Genomic DNA, 8,629 nt, shown 5'->3' on the forward strand with positions numbered 1-8,629 from the left:
GTGTAGCTTGCAGCTAATGAATGTGCTTCCTTGTGTGTGACCTGTTTCTTAAGGACTATGTAGGGCCCTTTGTTGGGAAGAAAAACGAAGCCCTGGTATTTGAATAACTCTCTTGACATGAGGACCTGCATACAATTTTAGAGATACTTCTCATTCTTGGCTCATGTCCCCACCTAGAGGAGAGCTTGTTTCGACAATCTCTTAGGCTCCACTCTGGGGACTCAGTCCCTGCTTCATTTGAGATCTTTGTTCCAGGATGGGTTATTATTTGGAAGCAACTTGATTTGTGTCAATTGCTGTAGAATTCCTCTCCTCAGTCCCCTCTGCTGTCAGACCATGACCTTTCCCTTCCCAGGAAGGCAAAGGCTTCACTTGCTTTCCCAAAGAGGCCTCAGCTACCCTGAAAACTTTTGTTCTTCCTTTGTTTTCTTTATTTTAAAACTTATTTATTTATTTGCAGTTTCTACATGTATGTAGAAACAATTTTAACATGTCCTTTATTTTCAAAGAGGACCAATGACACTATGGGATGAAGTCTTGACTTTTGCATGAATTGGATTTAAGTGAGAGTTGCGCAGTCTCCAGCCTTACTTTTCCAGAGCCATCAAAACCCAAGACAAAAGTTAGGATGACTGGTGATGACCTGGGATACAGTCGATGACCTTGGCATCATCTGTATCTGAACTCGACAAACACTTGGGCCAACAAGGTCATTTGACATAGAAAAAAGGTGTGTGTATATGATGATCACGAGCCCAGAAAATTAGTCAAGAAAAGCCTCGTGACACATAATGTGTAATGCTTATGAAACTTATCTGGTAACCAAAACCAACTGCTAAGGGGTATGTTATCCATTGTCCACAGCATTAAGAATCGGCAAATCTCACAGTCAAAACATATAATAAGAGCTGCGAAGTGATTATGGACATCCTTTGATCAATCTATGTCTTGGTTGTAGTTAGTTTTAGAGAAAGATTTATGGTGATAGACTTACATTCCCTGGCCATCTTCATGCCATGCACTTGCACTCTAGCCTTCATCTCTGACCTTGCACTCCAGCCCCTATCTGGGGGGTTCTGGTCTCCTGAGTGGTGAGTTTCCTTTCTCTAGCCCAAGCCACCGTATCCCTGTTCCCACTGATTCCTAGTCAACTACATGCTCTGCATCAACATCTCTATCTTTTCTTTCCTCCTAGCCCCCTTCTCACCTCTCTCCACTTTTAGTTCTTGGAATAATAATCAAATCAACATTGCCATTCCTGGAAAGGCAGCTTCAATCAGTCTTCCTATAACTCCATTCATCATCCTTGTGACTTCTTTTCCTGACCACCACTTCCCGACATGAATTGTTTTCCCCAGTAGAATGTAAGCTCTTTGAGCGAAGGACTGTCTTATACATTGGTATTCTAAGAGCCTACTATCTTTTCTAATGTACTTTTGTTGTTCAGTCAAGAAGACCCCAAATGGGCTCTTTGTGACCCCATTTGGGGTCTTCTTGGCAAAGATCCTGGAGGGATTTGCCATTTCCTCTCCAGCTCATTTTGCAAATGATGAAATTGAGGCAAACAGGGTGAAGTGACTTGTCCGAGGTCATACATCTAGTAAGTATCTGAGGCCAGATTTGAACTCATGAAAATAGTCTTCCCAGCTCCAGTCCTAACACTTTATCTGCTATGCTACCTAGCCTGGCCCTAATGAATGCTTTGTCATTCACAAAGCCAAAAAATCATTGATGATACCTCCCATCTACACCCTTTCTTCTTTACCACTCTCACCCTCTCTTCATGACAACCTGTGATGAAGCTGATTGCTCATCTTTGTTTTTCATGGAATGTTGAGAAAGAGGAGAAAACACTGGGGGCTTCTGGGTTCTTGGGCCACTTTTCAAAGAGTCCTCTTCTCCCCCTGAAGCCAACAGAAAGGAAGGATTCTATGTACCTGTGTTTACTGTTTAGAAGAGGGAAATGGAGAGCAACTGTAATGGAGAGCTGAGCCACTTGGGAAAGATCTCTGTTCCAGGATGGAATATTATTTGGGAACTCCATTTGGGAGTTGCTTTAAGATTCCTCCCTTACTCCCCTCTGCTGCCAAACATGACCCTTCCCCTTCCCTGAAGGCAAAGGCTGCTCATGCTGCCAGCAAGGACAGCTCTGTCCTCTGGCCACAGGATATGGAAGTTTCGCCTTCCCTGAAATCAACTTGGGAAAGTGGGGGGGAAATGAAGCGCCCCACCCAAATCTAAGTCAAAGGAAGAATGTACTTGGGATGGTAGATGCTATTTTTCTCTAGAGCTTCTGGGCACAGAAATATGGGTGTGGGGCAAAGTGAGGAGGACTGGCTCAGTTGGGGTGAGTTGGCCAAGGTCAAAATCCTGAACTGACCTCCGCTGGGACAGAGAGTTGTCAGAGAGGCTCATTCAGCAGCCAGCACATATTATGTAGTAAGTACATTTTCATTTTCATCCCACAAGAGCTTGTGGTATTAGATTGCAGACATATGTGATAACCTCAGGCCATTTTCCAGCTTAGAAGTAGCCCCGAAGCCTGGACTCAGAAAACGGTAGATTCTTAGACTCAGTAGGACCCTTATAAGTCCTGTAATCCAACTTCTACCCAATGTGTGAGTCTCTTCTTACACACTTTCAGTGATGGAGAACTCACTACCTCATGAAATTACCTGTTCTCCATTCAGCAGTCCAACTGTTGGGAAGTCCTTCTGTATACTGAAAGAAAATCTGCCCTCCACTCACTAATCCTAGGTCAACCTTGCCAAAGCTAAATAGAATAAATCATAACCCTCTTTGATATTTTAAGAATATTATTGGGGGGCAGCTAGGTGGCTCAGTGGATAGAGAGCCAGGCCTAAAGAAAGACAAGAGGTCCTGGGTCCAAATCTAGACTCAGACATGTCCTGGCTGTATGAACCTGGACAAGTCCCTTACCCTCTTTACCTAGCCCTTACCTTAGCTCTTTTGTCTTAGAACCAATACATAGTATTGATTCTAAGATGGAAGGTAAGGGTCGTTTTGTTGTTTTTTATTTTAAATGATGTTATTATGTTATTTCTACTTTCCCCTACCTCAATTGTTTTCTTCTCCAAGCTAAACTCTACCTGGTCCTTCATTGTAGATTCAGGTCCCCTCATCATTTTTCTTGGATTCAGTTCTCCCCTAAAAGCAATCCAACTTGGCAATATCTCTCTTCAAAGGTGGCATTGGAAACTGAAAACAATACTCTGAATTTGACGTGATCCCAGGCAGTGTACATAAGCAGTTATTAAACCTTTTTTTTTCTAGCTCCTATAATATGCACTTACTAAGGTAGCCTGGAGTTGCATTTACATTTTTTTTCTACAGCAACTTTTAAATTCATAATAAACTTTCTGTCCACTACAAATCAAGTCAACAAATCACTTTTTAAGTTTCTACTATATGCTAGACCTTGTGCTAAATTCTGGGGATACAAGGAAAGGCAAAAAGAATTCCTGTTCCCTAATAGTTCATTTCAAATGAAATTTTGTGGAATCATATCTTCTCCATCCAATGTTCATTCAGTTGATTTTTTGAACCTAAGAATCAGACTTTACATTTATTCTTATTAACTTTCTCTCTGTTAAATTCAACATATCATTTTAGCTTATTGAGATTTTTTTGAATATCCTAATTTTGTCTTCTGGTGAATTTGTGGTCCCTTCTGGCTTCATGTCAGCTGTAAATTAGTGGAGGATCTGAAAAAACTGAATGGTGTTCAGTGCCAACCACAAACACCTGTCCATGTTTTAGTCGTTCTCTGGCCTTCAGCTTGGCACCAGTCTCCTAGTTTGTAATCAGATTTGCACTGGGACTGCTGCCTGAGATGAAGGACTTTTGTTGTTGTTTTTCTTTTTGAAAGTGATTTGGAGACACAAACTTGTCTTTGCCAATAATACCCTCACTCTATCCTACCCCGCTAAAGGTTCTCCATTGTAAGATGCTTTCTTTTCCAAACATGAATTTCAGATGGAAAATATTTGAGCAAAAATTTGCTTTGGGGAATAGTCCAAAGCCAAGCAGCTAATGAGAGAATTAAAGTACTAGGACTGGAGGGAGGAGACGGGATGGAAGCTGTCAGGAGGCAGGAGGGTAGGAGGAGGATTAGGAGAGACCCATTTTCTAGTTAGGGTGAACAGGAAGCTGGCACAAATCACCAGCCAAAAGTAGAGACGAACTCCAAAGCCAACCACGAGATCAGTCCAGAGAGAATGCTGAGAAGCAAAAAGAATGGGACGGGCAGGAAAACGAAGGCCACGTGGCACTCTGGGTTTAGCAACCAACAAATAGGTCAGACACTGGACTTCTCAGTCCAGTTCAACCACTCCCTTGCTGTGGTAACTCTCTCCCTCGACTTCTCTCATCACCACATTGAACTGAATGCTTGAGATCTTATGCTGATGGAAAATATATCCAAATTACATGAAGATCAGGAGAGAAATGTGTAACCCTATAATATTACCCTCAGAGAATTATATCTGAAAGTTGGTTTACCAAAAAAGAGAAAATTGGATCAACCCAGTATGTGACATAAGCAATGCCTAAGACCTCTCTGCCATACCAAGGAGTCAGTGAGGAATTCCACAAATAGGTGTATATATGTATATGTGTTTAGATATGTAGAAATAGATATATGTATATATCTACACATTTACTTACATATTTATATTTTTGGAGAAGATATTGAGTGGGGTAGGTAGCAGGATGAGGAAAAATAGACAGACCCAACATAGATCCCAAGGAAGTGAAAAGCATATGCACAAAAGTGTTTATGGGAATTGCTTGTTGGCTACGGGAGGGGGGGGGTGGTAGAAGGGGAGAGGAAAAAACATGAATCATGTAACCATGGAAAAATATTCTAAATTAATTAAATAAAAATTTTCAAATTAAAAAAACATTTATGGCAACACTTTTTATAGAAGCAAAGAACATTGTATGGCCATTGATTAGAGGAAGACTAAACAATTTGAGAACATGAACGTGAGGGAATATTGTTGAATTGGGTGGTACACTCTGAATCTCACTTTCCCCATCTGTAAAAGGTAGAAATCAGACAAGACACTTCCTAAGGTCCCTTCTAGTTCTAGCATTCTGGAATTCTGAGGGGAAAAATTTTTTTAAGTAACTTTTAAAGAAAGATCAAATGGCTCTGGATTCTAGCAAATAAGAGACAAAAGAGGAGCCCAAGTAACAGGTCATAAGTCAGCAGAAACTCAGCATTGGAAGAGATCTGCTCCACCAACAGCCAGGGGACGACAGCAGGACCCATGTAAAATCTGGGGACCAGAAGAGAAAACCCTGCTTTAAGAGTCAGGGCAGGGAAGCAGTGAATCTGTACATAGTAAGAGCTTTTTAAATGTTTTTTGAATGAAGAAATTGATTAAGCCTAGACCAGGAATGAAAGAAGATTGGAACAAGTCAGGGAACACAGACTGCTTTGGGATCCAGCTAAGAGGACTGTCTGTGCTTTGGGCTGCCAAAGGAAGAGAGGGGGTTTTTGGTTAACCAGATGTGATTTGGGCAGAACCGCCCTGAAAATCTCTGTATCACATCGGCTACTGGCAAGGAGGATACTGGGGCTTTAGGAGATGAACTTTGTGAGCTAGAAAAAGGGGGTGGGGGGAAGAAAAAAAGACAAGAAAAATTATTCCTAAATGCTTGAGGGAAGTGAGAAGGCTTTTAATGTCTTTCTCATTTTCTAATTCCTGATTTACATGGGATCATAGACTTGGAGCAGAAAGAGACTTCAGGGGCCATCATCTTCATCTTCATATGACAACATCTTCATTTTACAGATGAAAAAACTGAAGCCCAAGGAGTGTGACTTGCCCACTGTCAGAAATAGGGTACAAACCAAGATTTTCTTACTCTAGTCAGTGTGACTGTCATTTGCCTGACCCGTGACATTCATACCCCTAATAGTTGGGTTCCAGTGTCCTTGTGTATATTAAATGGCATTTAAAAAATGAAGCAGTCTCTCTCAATACAGATAATAAAGTTGGGTAGATTTTAGCTAATTCAATTATATTCCAAGGGTATTTATTACTTAATTATTTGAGTGGGGATTGAGGAGGGAGATCTCAGTGAGAGATTCCTACCTTGGGACTTAAAGCCCTGGGGAGCTGTACAAAAATGGTGGAGTACGAGGAAGGTGTATAGCCCAGATCTCTCCTAGATACTCTAAGATCTAGAAACCAAGTAGTGATTATAAAAATCCTTCGAAAAATTATTTGACATTTTTTTTTAAATTTGAGTTCTGAATTCTCTCCCTCCCCCACCCATTGTAAAGGCCAAGTAGTATGATATCAACTATACATATAAAGTCATGCAAAACACATTTCCAAATTAGCCATGTTACAAAAAAAAGCAAGAAAAATTTAAAAAGTGAAAAAAGTATGCTTCAAAAGTACTCAAAGCTTATTAGTTCTCTCTCTAGAGGTGAATAGTATTTTTCATCAAGAGGCCTTTGGAATTGTCTTGGATCATTTTATTGATCAGAGTAGCTGAGTCACTGATGATCATTGCAACGATATTGTTGTTTGTACAATGAACTCCTAGTTCTATTTATTTGACTTTGCATTGGTTCATAATAATCTTACCAGGTTTTTCTGATTCCATTCCATTTGTCATTTCTTATAGCACAATAGAATTCCATCATGATGCCTGGAAAATCCAAAGAGAAAATGTAGTGGGTGATTTTCCAGTTCTGTTCAGCCCAGGAGGAAAGCTAGAAGAGGTACTAGAGAGGGGGTCAGTCAAGAAAATCATTCATAACCTTGCAGCAAAAAGATTTTCAGCTGTGTGCCAGGGCAAGGAGTAGATGTAGTTCTAATGCAGAAAACACAAGCAAGCCAGTGGCCATATCCCTCTGACATTGAAGAAGGATTAAAGCTTCCATCCATAGAACCAGTCAGGAGCATGCAGCTGAGCAACTGAGGCAGGGAGTTTAGACCAAGGGCAAACCTTTAGCTCTGAACATATGGAGCCTTCTAGCTTGTTGCATGCAAAGCCTAGACAAAGAAGGCAATGATTAGACCTTACTCTAAGTGAGACAGTTTAGGATGCACTGGAAGTTTGTGGTTCCATGGTCTGAGCTGTCCCTGACTCACTTGAAGTAACTTGAGTTACTCAAAGAACATAGTGCTCAATAGCCAGAGAAAGTAGCCGCAGGGCACTAAAAAGTATAGCTTAGGAACTCAATACTACCTCCAGAAATTTAAAAAGCCTGACCATAGCTCAAAGTCCAATTTCAGGAAGGAAAAAAGAAAAGAATGCCATAATATCTACAAGAAAACCCTAAAAGAAAAGCATAACTTAAACACAAGATCAACTAGACCTGGAAGAAATGAAGCAAGAGCTTAATTTAGAGTTTTTTTGTTTGCTTTTAAATTTAAAATAATTAATTAATTAAGATGATTTTCCCATGGTTGCATGATTTATGTTCTTTCCCTCCCCTTCTCCCATACCCCTTCCATAGCTAATGCGCAATTCCACTGGGTTTTACATGTGTCATTGATCAAAACCTATTTCCATATTATTGATATTTACATTAGGGTGATCATTTAGACATAGAGTCTACATCCCCAATCATTTCCCCATCAAACCATGTGATCAAGCAATTGTTTTTCTTCTGTGTTTCTACTCCCACAGTTCCTTCTCTGGATGTGGATAGCTTTCTTTCTCATAGGTTCCTCAGAAATGTCTTGGATTATTGCATTCCTGCTGGTAGAGAAGTTCATTACATTCGATTGTGCCACACTGTATCTGTCTTTGTGTATAAGGTTCTTCTGGTTCTGCTCCTTTCACTCTACATCAATTCCTGGAGGTCATCCCAGTTCACATGGTAATTAAGAGTTTTTAAAAGAAAATAGAAATGAAATGAGAGTTCTGGAGGAAAAACTTAGAAGGAGAATTAACAGCTTAATAGAAAAAAAACACAAAGCCTTACCATATGCCACAACTTGTTCAGCAATTCCTCAACTGATGGGCATTGCTTTAGTTTCTTGTCCATCACTTTCTTAAGTCTAGAGATCAACAAAACAATAAAAGAATTAAATATTTTTCTGTTTCACCCTAGAAGATAGAACAGTGAAAGAATGGGTAAAAGTTGCAAAAAAAGTTAGTTTTTATATATATATATATGTACATATATATATATACACACATATAAATGTATATATATGTATATATACACACATATATGCATACACACAAAGACAGATATATAGGAGAGTTAACTTAGAGAGTTTTCCTTTGTGCTGAGTGTGTATTCTTTAACTTTGTGAACAGGAAACTATGTTTTCTGGACCCTTGCTAAAGGAGCACCTGGTTATGAGTGCTATGGAACTCCTAGCTACATATATTGTAATTTTATACATTGCACATTAGTCATAGAGAGGCAGCATGATATATTAAATAGAAAGCTGACCTGAACTTGAAAGAATTAAAGTCCTGCTTCTGGCATACTATACTTCTCAATAACGATGGATTGGTCTCTTCTGGAATTTCTGCCTGGGAGAGAAGATACTCTAAAGACTCCTAGATCTTGTTATACATTCCTCTAGTACACCTGTAGGATTTTTGAGTCTTTCTAGTCCCTGTA

This window comes from Gracilinanus agilis, chromosome 2 (genome assembly GCF_016433145.1).
Source record: "Gracilinanus agilis isolate LMUSP501 chromosome 2, AgileGrace, whole genome shotgun sequence".
NCBI lineage: Eukaryota > Metazoa > Chordata > Mammalia > Didelphimorphia > Didelphidae > Gracilinanus > Gracilinanus agilis.